The sequence below is a fragment of the Podarcis bocagei genome, assembly GCF_964188305.1.
Source record: "Podarcis bocagei genome assembly, chromosome: 16".
Lineage (NCBI taxonomy): Eukaryota > Metazoa > Chordata > Lepidosauria > Squamata > Lacertidae > Podarcis > Podarcis bocagei.
This window is the reverse complement of record NC_138142.1, coordinates 36537010-36554927: the sequence shown is the minus strand read 5'-3', so window position 1 is coordinate 36554927 and position 17918 is coordinate 36537010. Positions and strand designations below refer to the sequence as shown.

General features: G+C 48.7%; 1 protein-coding gene across 1 annotated transcript in view; it reads left to right on the top strand.

The window, feature by feature from the left end:
• Positions 1–262: 262 nt before the first annotated feature.
• The window catches only part of GATAD2B (GATA zinc finger domain containing 2B), a 67019-nt gene continuing 49363 nt past the window's right edge, over positions 263–17918 (top strand). Inside the window, exon 1 of the mRNA XM_081173593.1 lies at positions 263–410. The gene's annotated coding sequence lies outside the window, so the exon portion shown is untranslated. The remainder of the gene's footprint in view (positions 411–17918) is intronic.

Below are 17918 nucleotides of genomic sequence, written 5' to 3'. Positions count from 1 at the left end.
GGCTAAAAAGGGGACCCATTAAAAAGGCGCCCCGCGGGGAACTCCGCCGCCGCTCGTTGGCCTCACGCGACGCCACTCACCCGTCCGGCGGAGCCAATGGGCGCCGCCGGGCGGGAAACCCCGCACCCGCCTCGCCGGCCCATTGGCCCGAGAGCTCGTCGATCAAATCGTGCCACCCAATGGGCGTCGTAGCTGGCCGTTGGGAGGCGGGCCGTGCCCGGCGGGGCCCGCTGCCCAATCAGGAGCATTGTTTGTGGTGGGTGCCGGCTCCGGCGGCGGCTGCTGGTGGTGGTGTCGGTGGCGCCGCGTCTGCTGTCCGCCGCCAGCCCACCCCTTCCCCTCCCGGCTCCCCGCGCCGCCCTCCGCTCGGCCTGAGGGGCCTCGAACTCCACACGCGAACACCCCGTCAGGTGAGGGGGGAGAATGAAGGGGGCGGGGCTGAGGCGGTGACTGACAGGGGCAGTGCCCTATGGGGGTCCCCCAGCGGGGGGGCCTTCAAATGAGGGGGGTTGTGGACCAGAGTTTTTTGGGGGGTCAGTTCGGATATTAGGGTTGAGGAGTTTTGTCTGCCGGCCTGTAGTGTGGGTGGCCACCCCCGTGGCCTTTGGGCTTGTGGGGGGGTGGGGGGGTGCAATGAGAAAGAGCTTCAATTTTGGAGGGGGGGAGGGGAGGGGTGCCATCTTGAATTTTGCAGCTTAAGGGTGGGTGTCTGCGTGGCGTGATATTGGGGGCGCCACCCACGTGACTGGTGGGGAGGCTGCCCATTTCAAGGGGTGCCTGTAGGGCCTTCCTGGGATTTTAGGGTTCAGAAGAAAGCAATCTGGGTTTTCTAGGCGCGCGGGGGGGTCGCCTATTGCCAAACATCCCTTTGGGGGCTGGGGTCACTTTATTTGTCTTGGGGGAGATGTCATTTTAAATATTGGGGTTCAGTCTGGGGTCGTCTGTGTGGTTTGGGGGATGCCTGTCAAACGATCCCTTTGCTAAAATACGAATTGTGTGCTGGTGGGTGTTTGGAGGAGCCACCCTGGATATTGGGGTTCGGAAGAAGGGGTGTCTGTGGAGCTTTCCTGTTGCAGTGAGGTGAGATGCCGTCACAGTGGCTTTTGGGCCAGGAGGTGTGTGAGCCCAATGAGGTGTTTTTTTAAGCTGGCGCTATCATGGAAATTGGGGATCTGTCTGGCAAGGTATATGGGGGTGCCATCCACGTGACTTACGAAGCTGGAGGATGAGTGCAGAGGTGGCCTTCCTTTGATGTGTCTGCTGTCATGTGTCCTGGCTTTGGGGGTTCAGAAGAGGGGAGTGTCTGGGGCTCTCCTACTGCAACAGGGAGGGCAAAGTGCCATCCTGACACCCTCAGGGTTGTGGTGGGCGGGAGTGAAGCCTTTTTTTTTTTTTTAGGGAGTGCCATTCTTCATATCGGGGTTCAGGAGGAGATTTACAGACGCTCATTTCTTGTAAGGCATTTACATTACGTTAATATCTTGTGAATATTAAGCTAGGTAGTCAATAGGTCCTAAAAGATTTGGGGAGGCGCTCCTTTTGGGGGCAGTTGTTAGGAGCTGCCCTGAATATTGAAGTCTGGAAAGTGGGGGGGGGGTGTCTGTGGGGCACAGCTGATGCAAGCCATGGAGGTACTGTACCTTTCTAGTGACAGGGGTATGTATGGGTCACAGGAAGGGGGTGAGTATCCTTCCCCTGCCATCCTGAATATTGGGAGTTCCAAAGCGAAAGAAAGGTGGGGTGGATTATGAAGGCTCGTCTGGTGTGGGGTGAATATGATGCTGTGGATCCAGTTGAGGGTTCTGTCTTGAATATTGGGGCTCAGTAGTGGGTTATGCCATTCTAGTGGATATCCATCTGGGGTTTTATGTGGGTTCGATGGAGGGTCAGGATCTCATTTCACAGAAGCCTGTCATCCTCAGTCCTTGATACAGAAGGAGATGCCTGTGGGGATTCATCTATTCTGAAATGTGGGGGTGCTGCTATGAGAGGGGCTTTGGCTGTGCGAGTCAAATGTGCAGTGGAGCTGTCCCTTTTATTTTTGCGGGGGTGCTTGGGAGATGGGGGCATTTGGTTGAGAGTGGTGCTCTTTTTTCTGGGATGGGAGTAAGTTTTCAACAATAAAGTTACAGAGGACAACCTTAACGAAGGAAGCCTGAAGTGGGGGGTATTTTAGCCTGAATTTTGGGGGTGGACAGCAGAAACTGGGGGTGGTGATGGAGAATCTTTGGAAGATCTTTTTTGGACTGAATGGAAGAAATGGCAGAGATTAAATACTGATGGGGAGAAAAAGCTGTAAAGGAGTTCCTCTTAGGGAAGGTGAGTCTTCAGGGAGTTTTTCTGTGGCGTTACTTGAGGATGGGGGAGAGAAAATGATAAGCCTGGCCTAGCAGAAAGGCCCTGAAGGGTATCTCCTGCTAAGGGGTGACAGCACTGGCAGGGACAGAAGATAAAAGGGGGGTGTACACCAGGCCTTAACTGCTAGTTTTCCTGATGGGAGCGGATTGAGGTTTTCGGGTGTCGTTGGCTGAGTATTAAATTGGCATGTCTCGGATCGGTAGACAATGCAAGGATTGCAAGGAGCTTGATTTAACGATGAATTAAACGTGGCACCGAGTCAAAAGGGCGGCAGTGTCTGTGTGTGGAGTTGGGGTACCTGCTTTATAAATTGCAGCCATCCTCTCAGGAGAAGATGTGGGGCTTGTCTGTTGCTCCTTTCCACCTTTGGGGTAGGATGCTTGAAACCCTGAACCCTGCTTTGGATTTGCTGTTGGGGAGCGGGGGGGGGGGCGCGAGCCGGAGAAAGCAAATCCACTCTTGTGCCCCCCCTTCATTGCTTTTTCACCTCCAGGCAGGCAGGGGCACGTGGAGAAAGACAAGCCTCTCCCCAAGAGCTTGGGGTGTGTGGTGGGGGGAGTTTGTCATCTGTCTAGTCATCACATAATCCTGGCAAAAGGTTTGAAGCGGGTCTGGGGCGGGATCATTAAAAAAAAACACCAACAACAACCTAGGGTTGTCCTCCCTCCCAAATCTGGACTGTGTGAGTATCTTAGCCCCCCCTCTCTCTCCCTACCCTGCCACCGGTTTCTCATAGTTTAAGAATTGGGAGGGGGGAAGCATGGGCACCCCCTTATGCCTTTTCTCCACAGAGCCTAGAGTGAATCTGCTTTCTCCACCCACTTAGCCGCTGCTGGTGCCGCCACTTCCTCCCCTGTGGGTGGTAAGAGCAGGCTACTTGCATCCTTCACATTAAAATAATAATAACGATGATGGGGAGGGGGCGACTTCTCTCTCTCACCCTGGACGCATCCTTCCTAGCCAGTGGGGCAGAGGTATGCCCTAAGGATGTTTCCTAACTGGAGAGGCACATGCCGGCACTGTCTGAAGAGCCCTGTGGGGACAGCGGGTGATGCGTAAGACTCCTTCTCTCTCCCCCCCCCCTTTCTCCTCGGAGAGGACATTTTATTTGGGAGTGTGCTGCTTTCTTGTTCTTCTGCCAGAGTGGAGGGTTAATGCTTCGGAAGCTTTGACCGGAGATGGTGGAATCGACTGTGGGGGCGGGGTGGAGGAGGCGGCGTCTGGACGGAGATGCTGCCTTATTGATCGCCTCCACCTGACAGTCATCGCCAGTTTTTTTTTGGGGGGGGACACAATTCCACTTTCTCCCCCATCCCGCCCAGCTGGGCTAAGGGGAAGGTTTTGTCAGCACGGAAAGTGGGTGGGGAAGGGGTCCAGCCCCTCATCTGGGATTGCAGGAGGGAGGGGAGGACGCATGGTCGTAACCAGCAACCACTTAGCGAGGACAATGGTTATTAAGCATCATGCGCAGCTGATTGGAGGAAACCAAGTCTAATTTTTTGTGCGTTTTGGGGTGGGGTGGGGGCACTGCTTGCAGCTCCGACTTTCTCGGTGTGCCAAGTGGTGGGTGGGAGGGTCCCAGCTTCGATCCTCAAGGCAGATGGGTTTCAAACTGCCTGAGGAAGAAGCCGCTTTGCTGGATATTGGCGCCTTTTTTACTGGAATGCCAGAGCCCCACCCTAGCCCAGGGCCATAGTGAGGTGTGTGTGTACACCAAATTACTGTGTTGGGCACATAGGTAGGTTCCTGAGCTGAGAGGTTTTTTGGTTCGGCGCTCCCTGGCCTGGAGCCTTGCGGGACGCCTCCTGATGGAGCCGATGGGAGGAAGGGAAGTTGAACGTTGTCTGTATAAACTGGAAAAACCAATAAAAAAGTTCTATATTAAAAAACAAATGCATACACAGTCTGGGCCATTGTGCAAAGCTCTTTAGTTTGCTGCGGCAACAACCTGGTTTTGGAAGATCTCTGGGCATGGCTGCTGAGCCCTCATTGTCATGCCTTGATGCGGTAGAAATCTTATACCTAGTTCTTCGCTTCTGTCGGATTTGCGCCCGCAAGTTCAGAATTCCTTTCCCCACCCCATGTGGGTTGCTTAGGACTGGGCTTTGGAACACCTGATTTGTAGGGCTACTGCCATGAAGAGAACAGGATGTAGCCCAGTGTGATACAGGGTACCTGTTTTGCATGCAGAAGGTCCCAGGTTACGTCTCTGAATAGGGCTGTGAAAGATCTGTGTCTAAGGCCCTGATGTGTAGCTAACATAATAGTGTTATTCAGAAGTTGTTGGACTCCCTGGTCCCAGCAGCCTTGGCTGGGATCGCCAGTACTCAGGCTGCTGAGAGCTGCAGTCCAGTAACTATAAGGCATCATGTTGGTTCCCCCTGGTGTAGAAATTGAGTTTAAAAGAGGATTAGACACATTCACAGAGGATGAGCCTATCAATGGCTACCATCCACAATGACTATGTCCCACCTCCCCTCTTTTGAACACCACTTGCTAGAAGCCATAGGAGGGAAGGGTGCTATCGCACTTAGTTCCTGCTTTTTCAGGCTTCTCCTTGGGACATCCGGATCTGTTTGGCCACTGTGGGAACAGGATGCTAGACTTAGATGGGCCTGATCCAATAGGACTCTTCTTAGGTTTTTGATACTGTGCTAGATGGACCGATTCCCTGCGAGGCAACTTCCTGTGTTCTTAATTTATGTGAAAACCTAGATTTTAAAACTAATTCTCTCCCGCACCCGCCACTTCCCTCCAACCAGTCATGACTGGGATTGGTCCGATGCCAGTGGGCTGGGGCCTTACTGATCTTTGTTGGTGATTTCTTGCACACAGTTGGCTGGGTCCAGCTCAGGGGTAGGCAACCTAAGGCCTGTGGGCCGGATGTGGCCCAATCGCCTTCTAAATCCAGAATGCAGACGGTCCAGGAATCAGTGTGTTTTTACATGAGTAGAATGTGTCCTTTTATTTAAAATGCACCTCTGGGTTATTTATGGCGCATAGGAATTCATTCACCCCCCCCAAAAAAAAAATAATCCAGCCCACCACATGCTCTGAGGGACGGTGGACTGGCCCACGGCTGAAAAAGGTTGCTGACCCCTGGTCCAGCTGAACAATCTGTGATTGGACCCCATGTTGATTTTACTTTTCCTGTTAAAGCAGTTGGAGGGGGTAGGTGGGTGGGCTCCAACCTGACTGGACCAGTGGTGCTGGGGAGCCTTCTCCTTTAAGCCCTGCCATGCTTTGATTCTCCTCCCAAGATGCTGTCAGTCCCCGGGGGACACAATAAGGGTTTCTGGCCCTGATCCTCACTGTTCATCATCCCAAAATGATTTGAGAGGAGGAGATCCTGTCTTAATACAAAGTCAGACCCATCAGTGTTGTCTACTCCAAGGGTGGGGAACCTGCGCTTCCCACCCCCCATTTGCTGCTAGACTACCAACTCTCATGAGTCCCAGGCAGCACATTGCCTCACCCATGGTTTCCCAAACTTCTGGGTTCACTGAACCCCTTCAGTGAGTCATCATTGAGCCCGAACCCAAATTCTTAGGAATGTGCATGAACTAAAGCCAAGAAATAACAATATACAATCAACATTTATTAATCGTTGGTCACCATTACTAGGAATCATAACACATTAAAAAAGAAATATCTTATTAAATTCAAAGCTTCCTCGTTGGCAAGGGAAGTGCGCTCTGTGCATGCTCATGACCTTTGTTCTGAGGCTATTTTTGCGCAATATATAATTAACTTCTTTCCCACTCCTAAGCTGTTTTCAGGCTCTTAAGTTTTTTTATTCCCCCACCTCACAATCCCATCAACCCCAGGGGGTCAGTATTGACCTCTTTGAGAAACCCTGGCCTGGCCAATGGTCAGGGGTTATAGAGTTCCAAGGGAAGCACAACATACGAAGTCAGGCCATTGGTCCATCTAGCTTAGCATTGCCTGCACTGACTGGCAGCAGTTCCAGGATTTCAAACTGGGGTCTCTCCCATCCCTACATGGAGATACCAGAGATTGAATCTGTGACCTCCAGCATACAGTGCAGTTTCTCTGCCATTCCCCAAAGATTTCATGTTCTACTCACACACAATTTATGCAGTGCATCCACAAAATTGGGGTGCTGTTCTCAGTGCCAATGCCTCTAGATGCTATGAGGATTAACCGCAGAGAAGTGCTTTGCTGGTGGATTGGGAAGGCCCAGAAAGCAATAGAAATTTCTGAAAGTGGGTCTCTTTTGCCCCCAGAAATTGTTGGGGAGGGCGAACTTTTGAGAAAAGTTTTTGACAAGGCTATAAATGGCTTTTCCTCTGAATGCCTGAATACCCCTTCTTCCCATTCTGCAATGTGGAGATGCAGTCAGATACTTAAATGTTCCCACAAGCTGCCTTTCCTGTTTCCATAGAATATGATGCAATTCTAAGCTCCTCAAAACATTTGTAGAGCTCAGCTTGCTAGGCAGTAGAAAAAGGGGGGGGGTTACCCATGTAACCTCTCTTTCCCCTCCTGACTGGTTTTCAATGGGGTGGGGGCACCCATATTTAGCCTGCAGGTGCCAGAGCATCAGCAAATGGTGATCAAAGTCAAACCTACCACGTGGGCATGGTGACAATAAAATGGATGGGGAGAATCATGTCCTACCCCTCGAATTCCGTTGGAGGAAGTGCATAATTTTTTTGTTTCATTTTTAAACTCCATTTAAATTCCATTCATTTCAGAGGCCATTAAATACCCGGACAAAAAGAACAGCTTTGTCCAGATGGCTAACTGCTAGCAAAGTAGACATCTGATCAGTAGATATGCAGAAAGTCCTTGTAGTGAGCACAGTCCATTAAGAGCACCCCATCAATTTGTTCCCTATAAAAGGACTCTCTTAAATTTGCTTTTTCCACCATCTGTTGTTCTATTCCCTTTCTTTCTGCCTTAGGTGGGGGTTGCTCTTAACCTCCTTGCTCATAACATGGGCACCCTGGTTCTAACAGCAGAGAGCGTCACAGCACTTTCACTAGGGTCTCCAACCTTCTTAAGCCCATGGGTACATCTTGGATTTTTTAAGTGAGTGCCATGGGTGCCACACAAAACGTGTTCCCTTCTCTCCCGCTTCCCAAGGATGGTGCCCCCCACTTCCAAGAGATAGAAAATGCACATACCCTCCTTTCATTTCCCCAAGAGATCTGAGTAAAAGTCAGATCTGATAGAATTAACCCAAGCCTTGAAAAGCACGCAGAGCTGAAAGAGGAAGTGGGGAAGGACGTCACTCATCCAGCTTCCTCTTTCAGCTGTGTACTTTTTAAGGGAGATGAAGGGAACCACCCACACTACCTGATGACCTAGGGGACAGTGATTAGTAGGGGGAGGCTCAGAGGGTTTGCCAGCACCATGGGAGGGCCTCAAGGCTACCATGGGCACCACACTGACAACCTCCCTAAGACATTGTGGACCGCAAAGCTATGATAATGAAACTATTTCAGGCTTTATTCCAAATGTAGGGATACAGGCAAGAGTTGTACCAAGGGCTTGGGAAAAGCTTCTGGCTATCAAGTCTTAAAAAACATGGAAGCTGTTGTGTGACCCTCTTCCCATGTCCAAAAAGGTGGGTGGGAAATTGAACTGCCTGCTGTTCCTGATGGGGTGGAGAGGACCTCCTGCATGAAAATACCTGTTTAGACTATTGGGGCTTCCCAAAGCTTTTTGATGGCCATCAAAGACATGGGCGTCTTCCCCCTTCAGCCCATTGTGGCCAGCATTGCTGGCTCATATTACCACCACCCACCTGCAGGTAGCCTGTAGGTGGGGAATTGATCAAGGGGCAGGTGCATTCTTATTTATATCCCATCTTTCCTTCAAGGAGGTCAAGGTGACATGCATCGTCCTTTTGTTTCATCCTCCACAACCCTGTGAAGTTGCTTAGGCTAAGAGGCAGTGACTGGCCAAAGGGCGTGCCCACTGAGAACCTCATGGCTGATAAGGATTTGAACCCATGTCTGCCTAGTCTGACACTCTAACCACTCAGGGGTTTGGGGATCTCGCCCCTGCCCCCAGCCCCTTTACAAAGAGCATCAGGATGAAAAGCACCTCCTCCAAGGGTGGGGTCAAAGGGGAAGAGGAACACGTTGACCTTGTCGAAGCGAATGGAAGGGGGATACTTCTCTCTCTTTTTAGCTGAGGATGACGAGCTGTGCCTGGGCAGAACAAGGGAGCTCCAGTGAAGGTGTCTGGAGAGAGCAAAGGGGAGGGAAAGTGCAGAATGCCCCTTTTAACTGCACCATCCCTCATTTTAATGAGGAGGGGTCTCATAGCGATGGCAGCTGTGCCTCCATTTGAAAATACGACAACATGTACACCCTGTTTAAAAAGAACGGGCACGCCTTTAAAATGCTATATATTTTTTAGGATATTAAGACAGAAATGTGCCTCCAGTTAACTATCAGTAGTTTGAGAAACTGTGTTGGTCTTTTGACTTAAGAGATGGGCCCCCACCTTTAAACCCCACTTCTTCCCAAGGTCCCGTGTCCATTTCTCCTCCTTTTAGTCAAGTGGGGGAATTCAGGCCCTGGAGCCGATTGCAGCCCACCCCAACTTCACTGCCTGGACCTTGGGACTCTCCTCAGGTTGCACACTCCCGACTCCTCCCCTCCTGCCCCCGAGTGTTTTTGTCTCACTGGAATGTGCCCTTGAACTCTGATAATGCTTCTTGCTTGCCTGCATAGAGGATTTGAGATGGGGGTATGTGTGTAGAAACAAGCCAACAGTAAGAGGGTAAAATTTAAATTTGTTGCTCCTCCCACTTTTGCCTCTGGCCCTGCCCACCACTGGAACTCAGGCTGAAAAGGGTTCCCCACCCCTGGGCTAAGTTTTGGGAAATCTCAGGTACCCAGTTAACTAGGATCCTGCCTTTCTAGCAAACTTGGGGTTATTTTTCTCCTAGCTTCATTTGGAGCCAGCTTCTAAAAATTTCCTACTGACGGCTTTAAAAATTTGAAGTTGTTTCCCGGCCCTTGCTCTTTGTCCTTGCCAATAAAATACTAACTTTGCTCTTTTGGTAACAAGGCACATTCTGTGAAGTCGGTAGACATTTGCCAGATTTGAAAAGCATTCAGAGTGTGGAACTGGGTGGTGCGTGTCTGTTTGTTTTAGGCCGGGATACTGTCCCGTTGGAGTTAAAGCTTTAGGCCAGTGTTTCCCAAATGTCTTAACCAGCCTAACTTTTTAAAGAAATAGTTGTCAAACAGTAGCCTTCCATTAACATGGGTGTAGGGAACCTTTGACCCTCCAGATGTTGCTGAACTACAGCTCCCATCAGACCCAGCAATGGCATGGGGTGATGGGAGTTGTAGTTCTCCAGCATCCGGAGGGCCAAAGTTTCACCACACTTTTAAGTTCTGTTGCGTCAAAAATGGTGTATGTTTGTTCACTGTTTCTCCAGAGGGCAGGACTAGCACCAGTGGCAGTGAGGCTGCATAGGATACATATATCTATGAGTCTGGACTGTTGATGACTTGACAAAACTAAACCAGTTCCCCACCACACCAAAAAATGCGTGTTAGAAAGAAGAATTGAAGCATGTTCAACCTCCTCTGTCAGAGTAATTACGTGCCTCTGAATGCCAGGTCCTGGGAATCGCAAGTGGGGAGAGTTGCTGTTGGACTCAGGTCCCGCATGCAAGCTTCCCATCGGGGCATTTTGTTGGCCATTGTGGGAACAGGATCCAGCAGGGCTCTTCTTACTGTATGTTCTTAACTTCAGTCTTACTAAACTACCAATTTTATGTGCAGAATGTTGGGGCTTTGATGTACATTTAGCCATGCAGACATTCCCCACTGTTCCAGTTCTGAAGTGGCATAGTCAAAACACAGGTATTTATCACCCCACTGAGAACTAAGATCCTAAGTGGAACAATGTAGAGCTACCTTTGGTTAACAGCTAATTAGACCAAAGGCGGCCATAGGGTAATCTCCGCTACCGCCTCCCCCCAAAAAATGATTTGAAAGAAGCAGTCTGTTGTAGCCAATAAAATATTGTGCTGCTTCAGAAGGTGGTAGGCACTCAGACTACAAAGATTGTCAGGAGAGTTGCCATTGCAACCTACGAGGATCCTGTTTTGAGCAGGGAATCAGACTAGACGAGCTCTTACGCTCCTTCTAGTCTTCTGGCATGCTTTTAGTTTTTACAAAGTTACAACCCATCCTGGGACATTATGGTGAAGGGCAGTGAAGAAATCTGATAAATAGTAATACTAGTAGCCCCCGAACCCAGGGCAGCAACTCATACAGAGCAGTGATGGGAAAACCTCCTCTGTGGGTGAGGTTCCTTGAGTTTTTCTCTCTCTCCCCGCACCGTAATTTGACTTATTTCTCTTGATTGATCATTGATCCCACTGCACACTTTTGAAATTTACTACAGCAGAGCAAGTTCACATGGCAACTCCTGTCCCCCCCCAAAAAAAGAGACCCCCCCAGCTGTTTCTCCACTTGCTTCCTTTCCTGCTCCTTTGTTAGGCTCATTTATGTCACTCGGTGGCACCCATCAACCAGCCACTCGGGGTGGCTCAGCCTGCAGAGTCTCAGTTGGCGGTATTGAATCCTGCTTCCGAGAGGAGCGCGGACGACATTAAGTGAGATGGATAACTGGGAACTGTTCGGGAGACAAGATTTTTACTGCTGACTAGCTCTCTCTCCCTCTCCCTCTCTCACGCTTTGAACGGTTTGCTTGTTGGGGTTTCCATCCTCTCTTCTCTCCCCCACCCCTTACAGCCTCAGTCTTGTTTGTATGAGGAACAAGATAATTCACTTTAATGAATTATAAAACTTGTTTCACTGCAGTGGGTCTTCATTTTTCCCCACCCACCCTCTTCTCGCTGCCACAGATTTACTGTTTGGGAGTGGAACAGTATTAAGTTAGATCTCATTCCACTTGTTTCTAAAGGCCGCATTTCCCTGGCTGGTATGTGCAGTGGGAGCTCCCGTGAGATATTTCACTTGGATGAAGGGATGCTTGCTAGGGGAGAAGATTGGGGTGTGAAAGAGTTTGTCGGCCCTTAGCAAGGATCGGGGCTCGGAGGCCACCAGAACCTGGAGGATTGGGGGGAGAGGCAGAAGGAGGTACATGGTCCTCATCCAGGCAGGTCTCGAGCTCTAGAGAAGGGATGAGGAACCTTTTCCAGCTCGGGGGCCGCATTACCTTCTTGGCAAGATATTGAGGGCCACTTTCCAGTGGTGGGCAGGACCAGAGGCAAACATGGGCAAAACAGGGAATGAAAATTTTCCCTTTGTACAGTAGACTACTACACACACACTTCATTCATACAACTACTGTTATGAGAATTCAAGGACAGAGGGTAGAACCTAGCAGAGTCCCAAGAGTCCAGACAGAGAGGCTTGGAGGGTCGTATTTGGCCCCTGGGCCTCAGGTTCCCCACCTTAGATGTCACTAAAGCTGTTGTGGCTGTTTCAACAGATGTTCTTCCTAGGTTACATAGTGAAACTAGCTGCCACCCCGTTTGCTGCCTAGCAACCCAAAGCCAGGTAATCCCAGATCTTACAGTCCTTGGGATATCTCATATCGGCACTGGGACAGCCTGAGAACGATGACACATGTCCTTTCCCTAGGTCTTAGTTGCTGGTGGATATTACTTGAATATTTGATAATATCCGAGCAGCCCATTTTTTTTTGCAGGGGCGGGATTGGTAAAATGCCAATCCACTCTGGGACTGGGCAGCCATAAGATTGCCCAGTCTCCTAACCCAAAGGCTTTGTGAGCAACTTCCCTTCTCGGACATAAAATCCCTTCCCCCTTGCATTTTTAAGAGCTAACTGTGGTTAGCGTTAACATGTGCACCAATCTCAACACCAACCATGGTCAGTTGCAAATTTAAAGATGGAACCAGGTTTGCAAACTCTTGGTTTGAACTTAACCACAGCTAAGACGAATTGTGCCCATGGAATGCCAACCATGGCTAGCTCTGAATAGGGTAGTTGTTTTACACATGAGAGAAGAAGGGGCATTAAAAAGAGTGTGTGAGCCCAAGGGATGCTGCTTATATTCCCTAAGTACAGTTGGGTCAGCCTTGCATTAAGCACATACCTGTTAACCAGGGGCAACAAGGAATTGTATGCAGGCAAGCGAGTCAGCTGGTGGAAGATGACTCTGGTGCTCTGCCCCTCCTCTGGCATAGAAACCAAGGCCACATCCGCGCCAAACATTTAAAGCACTGTGATGCCACTTTAAACATTAGTGGCTTCCCCCAAAGAATTCTGGGAGCTGTAGTTTGTTAAGGGTGCCAAGAGTTGTTCGGAAACCTCTATTTCTCTCATAGAGTTACAATTCCCAGAGTTCCCTGGGGGAAAAAGGGAAATGCAGCTCTGGGAAGGGGACTCCTAACAACTCTCAGAACACGTAACAAACAACAGCTCCCAGAATCCTTTTGGGGGAAGCTGTGACTGTTTAAAGTGGTATCATACTACTTCAAATGTATGGCACAGATGTGGCCTTAAGTGACGTCCATTGGTGTCAATGGATATACTCTGTGCATGACTTAGTTGGAGACAACCCAAGAATTTTCAGCTCGGTTCCACTAGAGTGCAGGAAAGGCACAGAATATCAGCTTTTAATTTCAATTTTTTATAGCTCTTGTGGGCTTATTTACAAGGCTGGGTTAGGGGACCAGACTGTGTCGTCTACGCTCGGCCTTGGCGGTTCCAAAAGCCCTCTTTAAAAGTTTCCTGTTTTCATCCCTCCAAACTTGGCTTCTCTTCTTGAAGTTGTACACAGAGTTGCAGTGCTTTGATTTTGGCAAACCTGGAGGCCGCCTGTATGGAGACGCTGTTCAGTTACATTCTTCAGACCATCTTAAATTGTCTCGGGAAGCGGTGCAGGTAAAGATGGCTACTACATCTGTTTGCTTGGTTTTTTTAAAAAAAAGATAATTGGGAAGCTTCTGCTGTGTGTGGGGTTTTTTTTTTTTTTTTTTTTTGCCACAAGCAAACTCCTCGCCCGCATTCGGAATGAGAAGCGCTTCCCAATTTTTCCTCCTTTTTGGAAGAAGAAAATCCATCTGTTCCGGATGCTGGCACTCAAAATGGTTGCCTGGAAATGGGCTCCCCTCCTCCCCCCCCCCACTGAACAAGACCGAATCGATTACATATCTCTCTTCCGCCACACACACACACACACACCCCTTTTCACCTCTCTCCCTGAGTCATTCTCTAACTCAGGCAAGTCTCCCATCCTAATTCAATCAGGGGCGGAGTGTGTGGGGGAGCAGACTTCACAGCGGTAAAATACTTGAGGGCCTTCTTTTTTCAATAGCTTATTGTTCAGGTTTTCTCGACCATTATGGGGAAACAAACAGCCACAAGGGGGGCGGGAATCTGGGCATTCAAATGGGTGCTACCCAAGAGAGGTGGGAGAGAATACCTCACATTCCTATGCTTCAGAATCAAATTCTCAAGGCACCTGGGTTTGGGGCTCTTTTCTCCCCCCCCCCCTTTCTTTCTTTCAGCCCAGGTGTCTGGTATACTTACCAGTTTGGCAGTATGGTCGGCTGGCAGAGCTCCACCAGTGCACAGAAAAGTCACAGAATGCCAGTTCTGCAGTTTTATTTTGATTTCTAAAAAGGGTTTCTAGGCCTTATGGCTGCCGGGGTAGACTTGATTGTGTGTGAGCAACACCAGCAGAAGCCTCAGGCTCCCACTATTCCAAAGGTGCCTGAATAAAGGTTGTATCCAACTAAGTCTTACTCAGACCCATCGATATCAATTGACTTAAACGGGGCACATTCACACCACTGTAACAGCACTTTAAACAGTCCCTGAAGAATCCTGGGAACTCTAGTTTATTAAGGGTGCTGAGAGTTCTTAGGAGACACCCCCCATTTCCCTCATAGAGCTACAATTCCCAGAATGCACTGTGAAGAGTGATTAATTGTTAAACCACTCTGGGAATTGTAGCTCTGGGAGGGCAATAAGGATCTCCAAACAGGATTCTTTGGGGTAAGTCATCACTGTTTAAAACGACATCATAGGTCTTGACGTATATATCAATCAATCTCCTTTACAGTGGAACTTTGGGTTATGGTGGGGATCCATTCCGGAGGCCACGACGCAACCGAAAGTGGCGAGTCTGTGCATGCGTGTGCGCGATTTAGCGCTTCTGCACATGCACAAACGGTGTGAACCTGGAAGTAGCCCGTTCCGGTACTTCCGGGTTTGCGCCAGTCTCAAGTCGAGGGTGACGTAAGCTGGAGGCAATGTAACCCGAGGCTCCACTGTATTGGCATAGAAAAAGTGCATCATATACTTGGATCTTGACATACAGGATGTGAATGTGGCCTTTGTCAAGTCCATTGATACCAATGATTCTACTCTGAATAAGATGTAGTTGGAGACAACCTGAGGATTTTTTGCTCAGTTCTACCAGAGTGCAGGAAAGTCACAGAATATCATATTTTAATTTCATTTAAGTAAGTTTCTAACCCTCAGGCCTTCAAATACAGGCTTGGACGTGTGTGTGAAATGCCTGCCTAAACCTCAGGCTTCCCCAAAGGGTGGCCGCATAAGATTTTCCAGCTATCAGCAGGGTTTAAAAAAAAAAAAAGGTAAAGGACCCCTGACAGTTAAGCCCAGTCGCAGACGACTCTGGGGTTGTGGCGCTCATCTCGCTTTACAGGCGAAGGGAGCCGGCGTTTGTCTGCAGAGTACCTCATATGAATGTTTTAGTAACTCCCCTCCCCCAATATCTAATAGTAGCTGTGCTAATTATATGCAACTAAGCATGGAAACAGACATCATTTTATGCAGGTTGCAGAATTAAGGCTTCCTGAGCACAGAATTTGGATTGCCTTGGGTAAGGATTTTGGTTTGTGCTTATGCATACAGGCATGCATAACTTAAGCACAAAGTACAGTATCTACAACCTGTTCTTAGTGCAGAGAGACTCTTTCAGGGAATGTAATTATGTAAAGTGCGCTACAACGGGAAGGTGCCCATTAAGAACACAAGAGCCCTGCTGGATCGCAACCAGTAGCCCTTCTAACCCAGGATCTGGCCTCCCATAGTGGGAAGCCAGATGCTGCTGAAAGCAGAGCAATGAAGATGATAGCTGGCCCCCATTTCCTCCTAGCCTCTGGTATTTGGAGAGAGAGTGCTTCTGATCCCAGAGGTTCCATTTAACTATCACTCCCTCTAATAGCAAACTTAGGGTGCTGAGTGTTGATGGCTTTGTGGTCAATATGAAGTTACTGAGTAACTAGAGGGGAGGTATTAATATGCTTGGGGAGGACCACAGAATGGTATCTCCTGGCAGGGGTTGAGAAATGGAAACCAAGAGGGTAGAGGATTGGAATTAGAGTGTCCTGGAAGACACCTGAACAGGAGCACGCCATACTGCAACATTTTGTTGCAGCTCCAACTTATGGAGACTAGCCATTGGCAGAGTTCTCCATTCATTCGTCCTATCCCCGTTTAAAACCAGAGGCTATCAGCACATCTTTTGCCAGGGAGTTCCACCAGTTAATTCCATGCTGTTAGAAGAAGCGCTTTCTTTTGTCTGTCCTGAAGCTGCTAACTGATGGATTTCAGTGAGCCTCTCTGAGCGTTATACTAGCTTTTCTTGAGCCCGACTGGAATATTTAAACCAGCCTTACAAATAAGAAAGTCTTGATGCTCACAATGGTTGTTGTGTTTGTTTTTAATAGCTGCCCGGCATTGTGTTATTAAAGGAAGGAGGGGGGGGGGATCCAAGATTTTAATGAGGTCTCCCTACCTGTTGCCCGGAGGCAAGTCTGATTCACCATAGGCGAGTGAGCTACTTGCAAACTTGGCATTGGTTGACTGGGATATTCTTGAAGAAATCTTTCTAAAGAGACCCTAATTTTCCTTTTTTTAAAAACAACAACCTCAAGCTGCATGTTTGCTGTGAAACTACAGCATCTATAAATCCATGTACCTTTAAAATAGGCACGTCCAACAGGTAGATCGTGATCTACCGATAGATCACTGAACGTCTGAGGTAGATCACTGGTAGATCACTGGCTTTCCCCCAAAAGACGCTCAACAACTTTGGCTCCCCTAAAAAATCTCAGCTTTTGTGCCCTGCACCCCTAAAAAACGGGCCTTTGTCCTTTTCCTTCCCAAAAGAAGCTCAACAACTTTGACCTGAACCCCCCCAAAAGGGGGGTAGATCACTCCCAGTTTTAAACTGTGTGAGTAGATCGCAGTCTCTTGGGAGTTGGCCACCCCTGCTTTAAAAGAATGGGAATGGAGTCTGCTTTTTTCCTTCCCTGGTTTTTCCCTTTGCTCGCCCTCCCCCTTTTTCCTCACCAGAGCTTCTCCCCGCCAGCCACACCACATTCCTTCATAAACCTTAACACCTTAGAAACAGAGTGAATTATACAAATTAAATGTAATTGACTTGATTTGCATAGTTCTAAGTAGAAAATTCAGAGTGTGTGGAGTGGGAGAGTTAGGATTTCTGAGAATTCCAGTGTAAAACAGACCTGATTTGTACCCTCAAGACTAAAGTGTGGATTGGAACATAACTTTGCCCTTGCCTGAATTTTGTGATGCAGTTCTCGGCTTAAAAAACAAAACTGCCAGGAATGCTTTCAAAATGCATATATTGAGATAAAACCCATTTAGAAATGTGCCCATTGAGATGAACAATGCAAAATTTAGTGGCAAAAAGGTTATTTAAATTTGTGTTTGAACTTGTACTCTAAACATGAATTTTATTGGAGTTTTCTACAAGTAAAATTTACCGATTAACCTGAAGTCTGAACTGGGCTTAAAAAAGAAGCGTGTGTCCGGTAGGCCAGGACTGCAGAGAGACTGATCCATCCATCCGTAGAGGGGAATACACCCTGCCCTCTGCATAATTACCCATTAATTACCTTCCTTGTTTCTGTTGTGGGCCAGTTTGGGCCACTTTTCCTAATAAGCTCAGCTTGGTTGGCACCAGGCTGGAAATTCTACAGTAATTATCAGTTTGAATTAGGGCCACATCGTTTTAGTTAGTTAAGACTAATCATTTGAAAACATCTTTTGATCAACCAAAAAGCTCTTCCGGTTAATAAGCAGGCAAGGTGAAACCACTGCCCCACAGGCTCAAAGGCAGTCTCCCTCCGAGTACCATTGATTGGGGAACAAACAGAGCCGCTCTTTGCTGTGCTAGAGGGCTTCCCACTGTTGGCATCTGGAGGGCCACAGTTGCTCTGTCTTGACCAGTAAACAGGACCCAGCATGATGAAAGGGCTGGATTCTGTGGGACTCATCAAGCAAGATACCATTTTTGGCACAGATGTTCCTGCAAACTGGGGTCATCTAGGGTGCTGTTAGCAACCTTCCCAACAGTGTCCCAAAACTGACAATTTTGCTATCATGTATGTTGATGGGTGCCATATTCCTCTACAGGGGAAAGAGAACCAGGGGGGGACAGTTTTGGTACATGGTGGCATCTTGGTCAACCATCCCTTGTCTTGGATCAGCCTTTAGCAGCAGGCATCCCTGGGGTGGACAGAAGGCAAGCTGCTCCAATAATCAGTCATGCATTCCCAGCTGGGGAT